The sequence below is a fragment of the Oncorhynchus mykiss genome, chromosome 7 (assembly GCF_013265735.2).
Source record: "Oncorhynchus mykiss isolate Arlee chromosome 7, USDA_OmykA_1.1, whole genome shotgun sequence".
In the NCBI taxonomy this organism is placed as follows: Eukaryota; Metazoa; Chordata; class Actinopteri; order Salmoniformes; family Salmonidae; genus Oncorhynchus; species Oncorhynchus mykiss.
In genome coordinates, this window is record NC_048571.1 from 79,048,104 (window position 1) to 79,067,097 (window position 18,994).

Below are 18,994 nucleotides of genomic sequence, written 5' to 3' on the forward strand. Positions count from 1 at the left end.
GTAGTTGTCATGAAAATCGTATTACTGGGGCAGTAAAGGAAAGAAACACAAGAGAGAATAAAACGTAGGGCTTATGTTAAGTCCTGACATGTCAATGCGGAAGGGATATATCTGGTAAAAGCCTGTGGACTTAAATGTACTATATTATAGCCCTTAAATTAGCATTCTCCAGAAACAATTGAGAGGTGTTAAAAGGGGATTTGGGTATTACTTGAACAAGTGACAGAGACGAGAGAGAAAGCCATACACATTACATCCACTGTTGTGTCAACACAAACACATGAAGATGGTAAACACATATCGAGACCTAGTTCGTACGCCATACCCTGTCTGGAAGACATTTTGGGGTCGAGAAGACCTTCTCGACACACAACAGCCACCTCGCCCGGATCCATCTGATTATGTTATACATCAAATTACTGAAAAGGCAGATGCTGTAAACAAATTCACACACTGTAATCTGGAGAGCTTGGGTTCTTTATCTGGGCGTTACCTCTTATAGCAAAGACACTGACACAGACATATTAAATTGGGGAGGTCCATAAGGTCCATAATCATGTGAGTCAGCAGATGTTGGGTGCATGTTAATCCAGAGCATTGGGAACACACAAAGACAGAATTGGGAGAATTGCTTTAGCGACAAGAGCAGGATTTTCTCTTAATCTACTCCCGGTTTATTATGGTAATCAGGTTTTGATTACCGTGCGTGCTGACGTTTCCTTTCGTATGTAAATATGGAGTGACTTATAATTGATTAATAATCTATTACATAATAATAATTTTATTTGTAGAGCGCATTTTCCACACTCAATGCACATGTCTAAATGTATTTATTTATCCCAAACATACTGGTTTAACGTTCCAATCTCTCAAAGAATGTGCTTATGATAAAGACCCTGTTGGGGAAATGGAAATAATATTTTGCATTTCTATGTACACTGATTGCATACTTATATGGTAGTTAATTGGGGGTCTGTTGACGAAAATGTAAAATAAACATTTGTATTCCAGCACACAGTTGGTTGAGAAGGTTTGAATCTTAACGCCTGAGGATTATTTTTCTCAGACGGGGGTGGGGGGCTGCAGCACCCTCAGCAACCCTAATTCCTGCGGCTATGGCCAGTGGTTTCCTTTAAGCAAAGTAAACCAACAAAACTAAAGTTGAATGTGCTGGAAAACCTTGTTTTTGGTTGTGGTACTCATTTGAATCTCCTGATTATTAGATTATCAACCCCAAATTTGACTTAAAACACGTTTTTTGGGGATGTAATATGTACATGTATGTTAAGGTATACAGGAGCATTTATAAACACTTTGCTAATGGTTAATAAAGAAATAAAGCCTGAGGAGGTGTGATATATGGCCAATATACCACGGCACAATGCAATGCACAACGCAATGCAGAGTGCCTGGATACAGCCCTTAGCCGTGGTATATTGGCCATATATCACAAACCCCCGAGGTGGCTTTTTGCTATTATAAACTGGTTACCAACGTAATAAGAGCGGTAAAAAGAGCGGTAAAAAATGTTTTGTCATACCCGTGGTATACGGTCTGATATACCACGGCTGTCAGCGAATAAGCATTCAGGGCTCGAACCACCCAGTTTATAATAAAGTATTTGATAATGGTTTATAAGCAGGTTATAAGTACAAATCCAAATGAAGCTTTAGCTACGTAAATGTGTGCTCATACCATAGTCACCTGACCTTGTTGGTTTCTTTAGAATTATATACTCTTCAGGTATTCTGGTCCTTCTCAATATTCCACCCCTTCTTCCGCTCTTTCCATCTGCCCCACAGACCTGCAACAAAGGAGGAACAGGAGTCTACTTAATTGTTTTCCAAGTTAAGATGAATTAATTTCCAAGACGTACATCTAACGGCAGAGAGGGGAGGTAATTTGCTAATGGAATGGAGAGAAATGGTGGGACCATTTCCCTCGCGGATGAAAAGTGAGGCTACTCTCACACTGTCTGGAAGTGAAGGCAAGAGCTAAAGTGGTTTTATAAAACAGAGTCATTAACTGTCATTCTCTACTCTCAGGTCGGGGGGGTAAGAAGGCACCACTTTGTTCGGGGCGAGAGCACATTCAATAACCCACAGACATTTATTTAATTACCTTCCTCCCCACCCCCACCCCCCGAAGGTAGGGTACAGGATCCCCCCGAGACGGTGCCATGTCTATTTAAACTCTTTTAATTACATTTTAACTCCCGTCTAATTACACAAACTTTGTTCCTGACAACGTACTTACAAAGAGATACATCCTGCATCTACCCCACAGCAGTCAGCCAAGACACGTGTTATTAACTCTGTCATTACGGGTTGAGTGTGAAGTTGGCCCCTTGCTAATAGCCTGTCTGTTGTGCTGCTTGGTGTGCTTCAGCAAGTAGATAGGTGGCTTGGTCAAAGATTGACCATTGATTAAAATGAGGGTGATTTTCTCTGTTTACCTGGAAACCCACAATTGATCCGGAATTGATATGTGAATAAAAGTTAATGTGATAATATAACAAAAAAAAAGAGATCATTTCAAAAGGCAATTTTATTTTATTACAAAGGAACAATGTTGGCCCTCGTACTTGTACCTTTCAGTTGGCATCAGAAATCGAAATGCAGTGTGGTGCAGCTATGGTAAATCAATGCTTGAGGCTCACAGTGTATGCTCGCACGGCATATACTGTACCTAGAGTTTTGTAGATGAGCTTCATGATTTATAGAAATTCACTAACACATGGTTATATTAACAGTATTGCACTTTTCATTAAGCTTCATTTTGGCCAGCTAATAGCCTAACCACTGATCTAGCAACATTATGGACTAAATGTTAACATTTTGCTGCGACAATACTGGTCAAATTAAGATCCTACACTTGTAAAGCACAGTGTTTGTATACATTGCATCAAATAACAAAGCAACACTTCAGAAATGGTGACTCTGACTTGGACATAATGCACAGTCAAACAGTGAGACCTTGTGTACTTTGGTGAAAACAAACCTACAAGATAACTGTCGTTGAGCACTAACATAAGCCCTTGAGGAGACGCTCAAGCACACAGCTCACCTGATCAAACACTTCAGTGTACGGAGAGATTGTTTCCTCAGGCCTCTGACAGTTCCCTGCGTCGCTCCAGTTGTGCTTAAACAGATCCACCACATCACAGGGCGTCTACAGACCCTAAGGTGGAATGACATCCACTTCACACAGTTTTTAAAAAAAAAAGTATACTTTGATTTATCTCCGTCTCTTTGTTTGTGTTGGCATTGAAAGATTTCACACTGTAGCCTTGGAGGTGTGGCGCCAATTAGGAGCGCAAACGAATACGTAGCACGGTGGTATTGTGTTGAAACACAGAGCCTAAGACGTAGGATACTGATTTATTATCTTAGAACAATAGTATAACTAACACCAATCATGTTGTCTTTCACCTGGAGTTGACCTTAATGAACACACATGTACACAATATTATTTCCTACCTCTCTGACCTAAAAATACCCTTGATGCAAAATCAAAATAACTTATATTTTTGGACAAGTCAACTATAAAAGCAGAGGAAAGTTTAACTTTAGTGTGTCTTAGCATTGTTTGTCTCTACTTTTGGAAACAAGAATCAAATCTCGCATGCGCTGACCAGCTACTCAACTTCATGCTAAATGTTCAAATCAGCACTGATCAGTACCACCACTCTCAAATCCAGGGACCTGCACCTTCGAAAGGTCCACCCGTATTTACAAGTTGGCTGCACAGGATGCACTGAATGACAAGAGGTATCTGACAATCTTTTCAATGTTATTTATTTATATGGTATCAGTGTAACCCTTATCCATCTTTCCAGCAGACGTTTTAACAGTCTGTCACAAGTATTTGTGTTGCTCTTAATACTCTTACTTTGCATCATCCTTATAATCATAAGTGTGTGATTTGGAGGCTCATTGATGGTTTAGAGTCGTACCACCAGTAGAGACATGTATTCCATATGACAGTTCACCATTAACAAACAGAAAGCCCACATTTTAAAAAACAACAACATTTTAGTCATTTAGCAGACGCTCTTATCCAGAGTGACTTACAGGAGCAATTAGGGTTAGGTGCCTTGCTCAAAGGTACAGACAGATTTTCCACCTAGCCGGCTCAGGATTCAAACCAGCAACCTTTCGGTTACTGGCCCAACGCTTTTAACCGCTAGGCTACCTGCCGCTCTTCTCTATCAGTCAGTGGCACCATTCCAAGCCAAACTCTAAAATAACAGTTGATAGGCACCCTACCACCAATCACCAACCATCCAGTTCAAGCGCTCAACTATACCTAAACATGGAAGCCTTTTCCAGGTCTACCCAAGTACCAGCTTTAGGTGACATCTGACGCAGGCACATGAGGCCCATCTAATCTGTTAATCACAGAAGTAACTACATGGCTGCTGGCTAGGATTGTCTGCACCGAAACGATATGATCCTGGCCCACACCCCTCCTGAGTCCCTAGCAAAGCCCTGTGTATCTGGGGGTATTAGACAGATCAGGGTGGAACAGCAGCCACCCGCTTTAATGTGTCTTCCTGAGGTGCTGTTTCAGAAGCCTGCTGCAGAGCTGGATAAACGCACACAGCCTAACCACAATCCCACGGCCTAGGGCTTCCTCAGCCACACTCAGTCTGTACCCCTCCCCTCTCCACCTTCCCTTTCTTCTCTTCTTCACTCTATCCATATTTTCCTCTCTCCTGACTCCTCACTGCCTTGACAAAGGCTTTTGGCCATCCTCCCCTAGCTGGCACGGAGGAGACGGAAGGGGCTATAGAGTATAGCTGATGCAGATTCATTGCATCACCCAAACCCCACCACTCTGTACAGTCTACTCACCATATAACACAGTCAAGATGGTCATTCATATTTTGCAAGAGTTTATTAGTTACCTGAAATGTATTTGCTAGCTAAAGCGCAAACACAAGGTCCATCTTGTGCATTTGTGAGTGAGTGAGTGAGTGAGTGAGTGAGTGAGTGAGTGATAATCTATTTATGTGGTTTGAACCCCCCCCCTCTTATCAAAAGAAGTCTGGGACCTTAAGAACTTGTTCTAAACAATGAACCTTCTTCAGCACAACTTTAAGCTTTGTTCCCACATTGAAATAGGTTAGATATGGATGGGTATGCAACCTGAAAACATTCTAATGAAAGACAGACATGACAGTTCTGACAGCGCATTACTTTGACGTATTGGCTGTATGAGATTTGGAGAGCTATTTAAAAAAAAAACTGTTTGAAAACGGGTCTACAGCAGACGCTTTAAGTGAGACTAGCAGGGAACCACCTCACAACGCATCCCTATCTCCAGTAAATACCGCTTCAAAAGCCAGTTTAGAAAAAAAAAACATCTCATTCAAACATTCTTGCATGTAAAGTATAACACTATGTGAGAACACTTTACGAGGTCACCGAAGGCATTGCCAGATAGGAGTAGGCACCAACCAAAGACAAAATGGATTCTAGTGATATCAATATTATTTTATGAACTGAAGGTCCAAAAGAGAAAAAGCTCCTGCAAATTCAATCAGCAGTGTACAGATGTAGGATCTTAATTTGATCTTAATTTGAACACCCTGTGCAGGAGAATGCAATGCAGGAAATGTAAAACTTGAATTATATTTGATGTTTAAAAAGGCTTCGGAAGTTTGTCATTTCCACTTTGAAATTTCAGACTTGATTTTCCCTTTCGAGAAACGTATGAACCCTTACAAAAATGTCCATTAATTATAATCCACAAAATAATTCACATTTCCTGTTGCTGCATGATTATTTTCCTGCTGTACACTCTTAGAGAAAAAACGTTATTCAGCTGTCCCCATAGGAGATCCCTTTTTGGTTCGAGGTAGAACCCTCTGTAGCAAAGACTGTAGCAAACTGGCTCAAATTAAGATCCTACATCTGTAGGTACTATGCACATCAAAGAGACCGGAAAACTGAAGTAAAAGGCCAAGAGATTTAAATCTTCCCAACTTCAAACATGTCTTTATTTTCATAAAATTCTCCCAACACACAGATGAATGGAAAAATGTGATGAAAAAAAAAACATTATTTACCACAGAGCTGGGAAGAGAAAGAAAACAAATTCCCTTGTCCTTTCAAATAGCACACCGAGATCTCATCAGCAGAAGGACACAGAAATAAAACATGGGTAGTACAACATGACAGTATCTCGTACAGAGAGGATAATGCTTCACATTAGCATGCTAAGGGATGAAGGGAAGGACAGACAATTCTAATACAAGAGTAGGATGGAGCATCTCAAAACAAATCAATCTTTCTGATTCAGGAGTTGTGTTTGTGGGTGTGTCTGCACGTTTTTATTTATTTATTCAACCTTTATTTAACTAGGCAAGTCAGTTAAGAACAAATTATTATTTACAATGACGGCCTAGGAACAGTGGGTTAACTGCCTTGTTCAGGGGAAGAACAACAGATGTTTGTTTTTTTTACCTTGTCAGCTCGGGGATTCGATCTAGCAACCTTTTAGTTACTGGCCCGACACTCTAACCACTCGGCTACCTGCCACTCCACGTACACAACTCATCTTCTAAAAAAAAGTTGCTAATACTGCCTGTTCTAATGTCTGTTCTACAATATAATCTACAGACATAATCTCCTCCAGTCAGTGATGTAGCTATTGTGCCTATATCACAGAGCAGTAGGCTAGGCTATCGTGCCTTTAGCACAGAGCAGTAGGCTAAGCTATCATGCCTATAGCACGGAGCCGTAGGCTATGCTATCGTGCCTATAGCACAGAGCAGTAGGCTAAGCTATCGTGCCTATAGCACAGAGCAGTAGGCTAAGCTATCGTGCCTATAGCACAGAGCAGTAGGCTAAGCTATCGTGCCTATAGCAGAGAGCAGTAGGCTGGGCTATTGTGCCTATAGCAGAGTAGTAGGCTAATTGTCTACAGTGTTACAGACACTTGAAAAATAATTCATGCCACTTCTTTTGAAACAGGACAGCTTTACAATTGCATGTCCTTTCCTCGGTCTGCTTTTTACTCAACAATGAATGACAGAGGCACAAACATAAATCTCAGCATAAACCTCAATTCCAACAATGTTGAGCAATCGTCTCATGCCCCCACTGATTTCGCTTTTTTAACTAACAGCACATTATGCTGACATGCTACGTCAGAACAATTACTCAATTACTTCAAACTCAAGATTTGAAAACATAAAACACAATTTGGCCTAATTGGACTGTTGAATGTACTTGGGTCCAATTATGCGTCAAAATGGCCAAAAGAGATGAGACGGGGGTGGAACGTGACAGCCGTACATTTATCTAACCCCCATTTTTCTCAAAAATGGCGATGAAGTTGTGAAACAACAAAGAGGCAAAGGTTGTGTGAAGGTTAGAGGTCAACCACGTCGCCCAGATTATCAAAATTTTTAAAGAGCTACATTCATTGACCGTCTATCAAATGTGACCATGGAAATATTTAACTAGACTGGTTTCGATAACTGAAAGGGGTCGGGAGGTAGACCTGTGTAGAACTGTACTTTTTGATGACCACTGTAGGCTAAGTCTTTGTGAGCTCTTCTTTGGTAATAGCAGTTTGTACTGCACGATCACAAAAGGTGCTCAACAATGAATATGGTCACATGATTTTGCAACTGAATCCTAATCCCTGTAAATACCATTGAAACCACAAACCAACCAAGCACTCATTTCTTTCATGCTTTTGTGACAATTTGAGAATGCCGAATTTGATCACAAAAGTTAAACAGCTGTGCAAATCGGATATGGACATGGTGGCATACAGAGCTAAATCGCTGTGTGGAATTGTGTGCCACATTCATTTATATCCACCTGATTAACCTTGCATCAAGAGGGGAAATTTGCCTTACTGTGTACTGTTTGGCTGCTGTCACGATAAGACGAGATTGCTTCTGGAGAGGCGGCATGCCTTTACAAACCTATTCATGTCAGAACAGTTAAAATGTTGGTTTAGGCTGCCTTATGGTTATAGTAATGCAGCAAAGAGAATCCTTCAGAAATCACATATGCATAATTGCACTATTTATTCCACCAGATCTCAGCATTTAAGAATCTTCTTAATTTCAATGTGCATTTAGATGAATTTGAGAGGACAAGAGCCTTTAACAGAGAGGCCTTTTAACAGAGAGGCCTTTTAACAGAGAGGCCATTTACAAGTCAATCTCATGCTTATTTCTCTCTGTCCCTGCTGATTCAGTTGATGTCGCCTAAAAACGTAATCCTGTCCAGATAGTCATCTCACTCTGGAAAGGAACAAAAAACAATTTTGTATGAAATATCAAGTTCAGAAATTAAACTTGTTTGTTAATTAAGTGCGTTAAAATGTGTAAACTATTGTGTTACAATTTTTTTTGTATTATTTTTATTAAGATCACAAAAGTTCTGGCTTTTGGTTTGACTGTTGTCCAAGATAAAACAACTTCTATTGTTCTTACTCTAGACATCTGCTTCCTTTCCCATCAGTCATCGTCGGTGAGGCATCGGCTCAGTAGAATGCAAAGGAATCATTTTGCAGTAATTGGCAATACACCATTCTAACAAGGCCAGCAGTCTCTTTGAGTTTACCCAGGATCCCCCTGTCCTGCCTCTAACGCCAAACTGGGTTGGAATTACAGAAAGATCCCAGGGCAGATGAGTCGAAGTTGAAGCCGGAATTTAGGTCAGTAACTTCCGTTCTGATGTTCAAAAGATATTGGTCGGTTAAAATAAATGATAGTGGATACATTTTGTTAAAATAAAAGTACAAATAAACACCGGAAAGGACCGGAAAAACATTAAAAGACTCCAGCCATAGACTGTTCTCTCTGCTTATGCACAGCAAGCGTTACCGGAGCAACAAGTCTGACACCAACAGGCTCCTGAACAGCTTCTATCACCATTCATCAAGGCTAGTAAATATCTTACAAAATGGCTACACTGACTATCTGAGTTTATTTTTGCACTCACAGGACTCTACACACTGACACTCCAACACACACACACACACACTTAATTTGCTCACACACACATGCACACAAGTGGAGGCTGCCGAAGAGCAAACGGCTCACCATAATGGTTGGAATGGAGCGAATGGAATGGCATAAAACACATGGAAACCATGTGTTTGATACCATTTCACTTATTGTGCTCCAGCCATTACAACAAGCCCATCCTCCCCAATTAAGGTGCCACCAACCTCCTATGATGCACACACATTTATACTGACTCTGCACACACACTCACAATTATCATACAGTATATGCTACCATATATCCTGTTGCCTAGTCACCTTACCGCTGTACATATCTATCTCTATCACACCAGTATCCCTGCACATTGTAAATATGGTATTGGCAATGACCCTGGAACTTACCCTGTATATAGTATGCTTACCCCTACACATATCTACCTCTATCACACCAGTATCCCTGCACATTGTAAATATGGTATTGGCAATGACCCTGGAACTTACCCTGTATATAGGTTACTTTCTCATGTTCTTCATATTTTGGTTTATATATACTCTGTGTTTTTGTTCTACCTTGTGTTATTTTTGGTACTTCATTGATATTGATTACTGCATTGTTGGGTTTAGAGCCCCTAAAAGAGAAAAGAAAAAGGAAAGGCAATTCACTGTACTTGTGCACGTAACATTTAAACTTGAACCACTTCCCTGCTAATCCCCACCCTACTTTACAATACAGTCGCTGTGCACACTGTCTGACACAGGAGTGACTGACCAATACGCTTTCATAGAATATAAAATCCAAAGAAAATGAGCCCAGTTAATTGCATCGGTAAGTATTGGGTTCTCACACAGTTCTGAATAACAACACTGAAGCCAAATATTGTGCAAAAGGTTTTGAAGACGACACACCTGTATGTGTCTAAATGCAAAAGGTTTTGAATAAGACACACCTGTATGTGTCTAAATGCAAAAGATACTCAAATATCCACTGCTTTTGTGACAATGTTTCCGGTCATTTTTGTGAAACTAGTCCAGAAAGTAATATTGCATACAGTCAGAAAGTGATTGAACGTCTATCATTATATAATCAATATTCCCCTCCTCAGTGAAGCTAGGAAACTCTGAACTATTTCAGAAAATATAATGTTACTGTAATTATGATTCAAGTTCTCAAAGACGGCCAGGATGAACGTCATTTGAGAATCCACTATTGTGTGTTATTGATAGCCAGGCTCATGTCTAGAGATGTGCCTCCAGAATAATTGTCCCAGGGAACTTTAGAAATAGAAAATGCCTCAACAAAACAGCTTCAGAGAAATGGAAGAATGACAATGGCAAAGATGTCAGTCTTAATACTCCTCTTATCAACGTTATTGATTTGTCATTCGACCAGCAATCTCACGTCACTGAGGAGAAAAGAAAGGCTCAGCTGTACTTTTGGAGAAGGTCCAATGGTCAATCTGAATAAATCCCTCTCCAACACACACAGACAGTGGTCGATCTGAATAAATCCCTCTCCAACACACACAGACAGTGGTCAATCTGAATAAATCCCTCTCCAACACACACAGACAGTGGTCAATCTGAATAAATCCCTCTCCAACACACACAGACAGTGGTCGATCTGAATAAATCCCTCTCCAACACACACAGACAGTGGTCGATCTGAATAAATCCCTCTCCAACACACACAGACAGTGGTCGATCTGAATAAATCCCTCTCCAACACACACAGACAGTGGTCGATCTGAATAAATCCCTCTCCAACACACACAGACAGTGGTCGATCTGAATAAATCCCTCTCCAACACACACAGACAGTGGTCGATCTGAATAAATCCCTCTCCAACACACACAGACAGTGGTCAATCTGAATAAATCCCTCTCCAACACACACAGACCGTGGTCAATCTGAATAAATCCCTCTCCAACACACACAGACAATGGTCAATCTGAATAAATCCCTCTCCAACACACACAGACAGTGGTCGATCTGAATAAATCCCTCTCCAACACACACAGACAGTGGTCGATCTGAATAAATCCCTCTCCAACACACACAGACAATGGTCAATCTGAATAAATCCCTCTCCAACACACACAGACAATGGTCAATCTGAATAAATCCCTCTCCAACACACACAGACAGTGGTCAATCTGAATAAATCCCTCTCCAACACACACAGACAGTGGTCAATCTGAATAAATCCCTCTCCAACACACACAGACAGTGGTCGATCTGAATAAATCCCTCTCCAACACACACAGACAGTGGTCGATCTGAATAAATCCCTCTCCAACACACACAGACAGTGGTCGATCTGAATAAATCCCTCTCCAACACACACAGACAGTGGTCGATCTGAATAAATCCCTCTCCAACACACACAGACAGTGGTCGATCTGAATAAATCCCTCTCCAACACACACAGACAGTGGTCGATCTGAATAAATCCCTCTCCAACACACACAGACAGTGGTCAATCTGAATAAATCCCTCTCCAACACACACAGACAGTGGTCGATCTGAATAAATCCCTCTCCAACACACACAGACAGTGGTCGATCCGAATAAATCCCTCTCCAACACACACAGACAGTGGTCGATCTGAATAAATCCCTCTCCAACACACACAGACAATGGTCGATCTGAATAAATCCCTCTCCAACACACACAGACAGTGGTCAATCTGAATAAATCCCTCTCCAACACACACAGACAGTGGTCGATCTGAATAAATCCCTCTCCAACACACACAGACAGTGGTCAATCTGAATAAATCCCTCTCCAACACACACAGACAGTGGTCAATCTGAATAAATCCCTCTCCAACACACACAGACAGTGGTCGATCTGAATAAATCCCTCTCCAACACACACAGACAGTGGTCGATCTGAATAAATCCCTCTCCAACACACACAGACAGTGGTCGATCTGAATAAATCCCTCTCCAACACACACAGACAGTGGTCAGTCTGAATAAATCCCTCTCTCTCTACAGCCTCTAACACTCAAACTTAAACTTTCTCTGAGATGCTTTGTTTTAGCGGTATCCTGAGAGAAATGCCTGTCCGGTTGCCCTTAAGAGTACCAATGAAGTTTCACTTACTTTTCAATCACTGTCACAGGGTCTGACATTAAGTTAATGTTCTCGAGATACCTGGGCCTTCAATGAAAGACTGGCACTTGTTCGTCGACATCATTACCCTTGTTCAGTACCTCTAAATGCATCTCCAAAAACCCATTGGCACCCAACATGAGTTGACTCTCTCTCTCTTTAGTTCCTGTTTCTACTTCTCTCCATTATGTGGCACTCGTTGACCTGATAAGCACAAGCTCTCAAGTGGCTCTCTTGTTTTGAGTGAGTGAGTGAGAAAGAGAGACTAGATCATAGCAGCAAAAAGAAGGAGGGAACTGAGACAGGGGCGTAGATCAGACAGAGGGAATCAGGAAAGGACAATGGGGTTTATAAGTCATGTCACAAGAGAATTCACAAAGAGGGACAGTAACAGATGAGCCACAACAAGCATTGTGAAAATGTTCTGGTTTTGTTACATTAAATGCACAAAGACCAAAAAGGTATATTTTTTTGCTGAAGAGCTACATGTGGCATATTATCACATAAAGAAATAAGATGAGATCACAGAAGATAATTATTAGATGATAGTAGTGATGAAATAATGGACACATTTTGGCATAACACAAGTGTCATGGACACATCAATTGATATTGGGCCACTATATTTCTACATTCCCATAACCGACTGGGTAGCTTTCCCTTTTTTGCTCCATTTTCACATTAGTTTCAACTGAAAACAGAAGTTAAATTAATATTAAAATTAGCTGCCTGCTGAGCATAAGAGAAATTAATATTAAAATTAGCTGCCTGCTGCGCATAGAACTTGCTAATCATACCCTGCCAGAGAGAAGAATTCCCTCCTGTTCTCTTAGCCATAACCAGAAAAAAAGACGTTGATTATTTTTTCTGTTTACGGGGCGAAAGCCACAAAGTAGAAGAGTCAAAGAGTGTCTGTCATCAAGATACTGTATGTTCCAATCGCATCCGACGAGCCTTCATGGTCGGTCTTATGATCTCAGTGACATTAAAAGGTAACCGTTTTTCTTGCTTGGGGAGAACAGGCAAACAGGCCCATTGCTGTGGGAGATCCCGAGGGATGCACTGCACAAGGATGACATACATTAGTCTTTAGAGTTCCCTTCCCTGTTCGATCGCGTTCAACAAAGCAGCATGTTCTACCAAGCCTCAGCCATTAGAGGAGACGGACTTGACTGCAGAATCTATAAAACAAGGGACCAAAGATGTTGACTGGACAAGGCCCATTTAGCCGGGCCACATTGTTAGTTAAATGGTGAATCTAGCTGCCACGGAGAGGAGATTGCACACCACCTGATTTACAAGGTCTCTTGTTCCAAGGTGCACCTTCCGCAGGAAAGGCAAGAGAGCGGCCATGGCCAAGGCCAAAATCAAAGTATTTTAGATTAGCCAGGTTCAAGATTAAATGGTAACTCTTAACCCCAATTTCAGCCTTTGCCCAACCCCTTCAAATAAATAAAAAAATGCATTCAGATGAGAAGTTGTGGGTGGGGAGGATTGTTCAAATATATTTATTTTGAGGGTGGGTAAATGTAGTTGTACCAGATCTAAGCTTTCTCCCTAAAGCATTCTTAACAGAAGTCCACTGGCGTGCTCTGATAATATAATGATCTGCGTTGCAAGCCAATGCGGCTTTGGACAGTTAGCTCATAGTGGTAAGGAGCCGAGTTCTTAACATCTATTGCCACTTGCGGTGTAAGTTTGAAATGTGGAGTCACATTTATTGTGGAATTGTGTTGGAAATAAAAGCGCAATCATCACCTAGAAAATGAAGATTATGAGCTCAACTCAATCCAACCCGCATTGCCATATTCACACAGTAGCTCTTTTTCCAATGGTCAAAACTTTTCCGAATTAGAAGTCTGTGGGCACGGGATGAATATTCCAAAAGGATTTGGAAGAAGGAAAAAAGAATCTGCCTCATGTGGGATTAGAAGTGTTGAACTATGAGCCAACTGTTTTTACAGGACCAATCAGTCGTAGCAGTTGGGTAACGAGTTGACATGACCACCATGTTCATCTATTTCTTGTTACGATGGATGTAACCACGAATATAAGCGTATAATCCTCATAGCCTACATGTTTTTTTTTACTTCGTAAAAGCACATCGATGTGTATGAAACGGTACGCAAAAATGTTGAATTTGGTCATATACAAAAATGTACCTTATTACCTTTTGAATTTTGTGTAACTTCAGTAGTCTAGGCAAGGAAGCATCATGCAAAATATATTAGGACACTCCAATTACCAAGACCATTACCAAATAAGGCGTGCTGTCACCTGCTTTTATAGTAAGCCTTTAGGTGGTACCATCCAGTATATCCAGAAGGGAGTGCACTTCATATCAAACCCCTCCCGGACAGTCAAAATGAACACCAGAATCGACTTGTTTCATTATAACTTTGCCTAAAACATTTGCTTTTCAATGATAGATCGATCTATCACTTTTTATGAAACTTACTTTAGAAAAGATACTAGTAGTATACTGCTACCGGCCATTTTGTGGACAGTATTTTTCTAATATCAGAAGTTCCAGTGTTCTCATTTTAATTTTCAGAACACAGAGTACTTCCTCACCCTTCAGAGGGGGATCCATCACCTCTTCTCCATTCTGCATAAGATCTAGAGGAGCCCAGAACAACAGAGCCATACTGACCTTTTGTCATAGAAGCCTTTTACTGTAGCTGTTACAGTAGGCCTCAGAGTCCCAGATACAAAGGAAGTGCACTAGCTATTGTTTTTAAGGGAAAGGTCAGAGCAGACCCAGCTTACAAATGTTGGTTCCAAGAATGTTGTGGCAAACTAAACAATGACCTTTAGAGAATGTTCCAGAAGCATTGTGTTAGCTGGGGATTCTCCATTAACATGCCTCTTTTGGGAGTTTTCAATGGAAATACAAAATAGTACGAGGAAGATAACAGTTGAAATAACAATACATATTTCAACTAGGCCCAATTCGTTATCAACTTTGGCAATATGTGGCTGAGCTGTCAATCAAAATATCTAACATGACTTCACGTTTAGAAACAACACGTCACTGTCAATCCTTAAACCATTAGTTTTGGCTGCAGAGCCAAACACGCTCTTGAAAGAGCCTTCATTTCTTCTGGGAAGTGACATGCTTTGGTTGTGGGTTCTCCCCTGAAACCTGCCTACGCGCCATATTCACTTGTCAGATCAACAGTTGTGTACCAAATGGCACCCTATTCCCTATCTAGTGCACTACTTTATAGGCCCTGGTCAAAAGTAGTGCACTAAATAGGGAATAGGGTTTGCAACGCACCCACAGTCTGGAGCCCGGGTAGCACCCCTTCCTGCAGCTGCCAACTCCACAAAGTCTTCCAAAAACAAACCTTTCACTTCAGAATTCCATCATCCTCTGCACACAAACAGCCTATATCACTTAAAAAAACACACAACACAATCACACACTATAATGGTAGAGAAAACAGAGTGACAAAAACACACAGTTATACTATGTACTGCTGCACGTGACAAAACTTGAAAAACACTCTCGCCTTCTCACACACACCCTCTCACACACACACAGTTAAAATGCTGACATCTTATCTGTAGTAGTAACGTGTAATATATATACTGTGGGTACATGTCATGCTATCTCATTTACAGATCCAAGTGTATAGCTCCATTACCACTGTTGACATGTTCCTATACTTTCCTTTCCTTTAGGAACCACAAAGATCACTTCTATGTCTGTGTGTGTGCTGACGGATATGGACATAATATTCTTGCAGGACTGCCTGTAGTTGGGTCAGACCAAAGTAGAGTTAGCTTAAGTCACTAGTGAGTGAGGGCATCTACAGCCAACCGTTCAGACGGCTCCAGCTAGCAGTTTTAACACTTGCGCTCCTTTAAAAAAAAATATATTATTTATGTTGCACTGTTGGTAGTAAGTGCACTTGATTCAGAAGCCCTGTGCACCGGGTAGGTAAAGAGTTCCCATTTTGAACCATTTCATTTGTCTTTAAAGACAAATTCTGCTGGCCCGGAAAATGTGTGGCTAATTCGAGTTGGCCTACTGCACTAGCCAATCGGAATGGCTCAACTCACCGGTCATACAGCTTCCATGACCCGGCCACAGCAAAGTTTGATACTAGTCTACATAAGATTTCATAACTTTTAAAAATCCATAACCAGAGAGAAACCGTCAAAGAATACAGCAAAGAGCTGCAGTTTTTAACTTCTTCAGGCTAGGGTCCTTTTTTCTCAATTTCCGCCTGACTGACGTGCCCAAAGTAAACTGCCTGTTGCTCAGGCCCTGAAACCAGGATATTCATATAATTGGCACCATTGAAGAGAAAACACTTTGACCTTTGTAGAAATGTTAAAATAATGTTTGAGACTATAACACAATAGATATGTTAGGAGAAAATCCAAAGAAAGAAAGATTTTATTTTTTTGAGAGCCCATACTCTTACAATGGAAAGTATAGGGAAATAATTAAATCTAGCTCACAGTATGCAATTCCTATGGCTTCCACAGGGTGTCAGCACTCTATGTTCAAGGTTTCAGGCTGGTCTCTTCCAAAACGGGGAAGAATAATGAGTTTTAGTACTGGGACACACTATTGGAAATTCGTGTTTGGCGTGCGAGGAAGACGCACCTGCTAATATAGGATTCCTATTTCATACTCCTTTCTGTATGAAATATTATAGTTTGAATACATTTTAGGGTATCTGAGGAGTCAATAGAAATGTATTTTGATTTGTTTTAACAAAGTTTAGTGGTAGATTTTTGGATTCCTTTCTCTGCATGTTGAACGAGTGGATTACTCAAGTCAATGGCGCCAACTAAACTGACTTTTTGGGATATAAAGAAGGATTTTATCTAACAAAACGACACTACATGTTATAGCTGGGACCCTTTTGATGACAAATCAGAGGAAATCTTTCAAAAAGTAAGTGAATATTTAATCGCTATTTGTGAATTTATGAAACCTGTGCCAGGGGAAAAATATTTTGATGTGGGCGCGCCGTCCTCAAACAATCGCATGGCATGCTTCCGCTGTAATGGCTACTGTAACTCGGACAGTGCAGTTAGATTAACAAGAATTTAAGCTTTTAACCGATGTGACACTTGTATGTACCTACATGTTTAATATCAGGTAGCGGGACGCCTATCCCAGAGTGAGTTTTTATTCAGCACTGTCAACACTTTTTATTCAACACTATTACAAAAAACAAACACACACATCTCCCTACTTCCACTCGCACTGCAGCTGCAATTAATAAGTAGCCAAGTGTATTGATATCCCTGCCTTTCTATTATTACTAGCAGCTCGTTGTGTCTATTTTAATATCAAGGAATATTTCACTTTCTCTGGTCATAGGAACAAAGTGAATTTGTACATGAGGTAGATGCGGTGCGACTCGAGTTTCGCCATCGGGTGGAAGACTGTCCCCTTGCTCTGGTTAGTCTCACTGGAGGAAAGGAAGGAGAGATTGGTGGACCCTCTGCTGCGCACTTCAGTGCGTTCAAGACAACTGGAAAAAAATGAGATCTGACTGGGAAAAATATTTTTGAACGGTCATCCAATTTGGAATCCCAAGTGAAACTCTGGCATCTTTCTAGAGCCCAAACTTTCTGACCTGAAGGTCACTGACCTTATGATTTGACCTAATTTTTCTGTCCAAGTTCCCAATTGTATTGAAAGCACCATGACCATCACAAGCAGGTACCATCATTTAAGTAAAATAAAAAAGCTAATTATTTGCTAATTATTTAAATTTATGCTCAGCCGTGTCTCGCAAGTGCTACACCAACTAATCTATTTTGTTATCAAAGCTTGAGTTTTGCAATATAATATGGTCTGAGAAGAACAATATTGTCAGGCCAGGCATTGAGCCAACATGGTGTGATAATGTATCAGGCCTACTATACAAACCTCATTCCTACAGAAGTTTTTATTAGGTTCTTCTTAAAAATGTTTAAGTCATGTACCCCCATTTTCTCCCCAATTTTCGTGATATCCAATTGCGATCTTGTCTCATCGCTGCAACTCCCCAACGGGCTCGGGAGAGGCGAAGGTCGAGTCATGCATCCTCTGAAACATAACCAGCCAAACTACGCTCCTTAACACCCGCCAGCTTAACTCGTAAGCCAGCCGCAACAATGTGTCAGAGGAAACACCGTTCAACTGACAACCAAAGTCAGCATGCAGGCACCCGGACCGCCACAAGTAGTCGCTAGAGCGCAAATGAGCCAAGTAAAACCCCAACGGCCAAACCCTCCCCTTACCCTAGACGACGCTGGGCCAATTGTGCGCCGCCCTATGGGACTCCCGGTCACGGCCGTTGTTACACAGCCTGGGAACGAACCCGGGTCTGTAGTGACGCCTCAAGCCCTGTGATGCAGTGCCTTAAACCGCTGCGCCCTCGGCTTGATTTTTGACTGCGAAAGTGATTTTGACCACTGACATAAAAAAAGGGTAGGTAGCATAAACGTAACCACATGTAACATATGGATATGCATTCGTATACACATCAAAAGTCCCAATGCAAAGTTACACCACACATTTCTATTTTTGGAGTTGTTACATAAAACCCATCAGAATTCCAAAGAATGCCAGAAAGAAAATACAGGGTGTGATGTAATATGGAGGACCTGGGAAGCCAGGCTCCCTATAATCTAAACTCCAATAGAAATCATTTGCACGCATGACTAGTGGGTTCAATTTATTTTTCAGCCAACCATTGTGTATTTCCATTTGCGGAATATTTAGGTAAAGCCTGGAATAAAAGAAAAAGGGCTACCGATAATTAAATAATACAAATATTTAGCTTTTATGTGGTAAATGGCACGTGTGTATATACGTAGATTGTGTATAGGCTTGTCTCCCACATGAATCTCCTCTCTGTGCCAGACTGGGTTCAAATGCCTTCTGC

The 18,994-nt window shown here is 41.0% G+C and overlaps 1 protein-coding gene across 5 annotated transcripts in view; it reads right to left on the reverse strand.

Moving 5' to 3' along the window:
- LOC110528552 (cadherin-22) overlaps window positions 1-18,994 on the reverse strand; it is a 269,991-nt gene that overhangs the window by 201,830 nt on the left and 49,167 nt on the right. For 3 of the 5 annotated variants that reach the window (XM_036984152.1, XM_036984151.1, XM_036984156.1), the window contains exon 2: window positions 1,696-1,804. The gene's annotated coding sequence lies outside the window, so the exon portion shown is untranslated. The remainder of the gene's footprint in view (window positions 1-1,695; window positions 1,805-18,994) is intronic. The other 2 variants (XM_036984155.1, XM_036984153.1) reach the window with 1 other exon arrangement.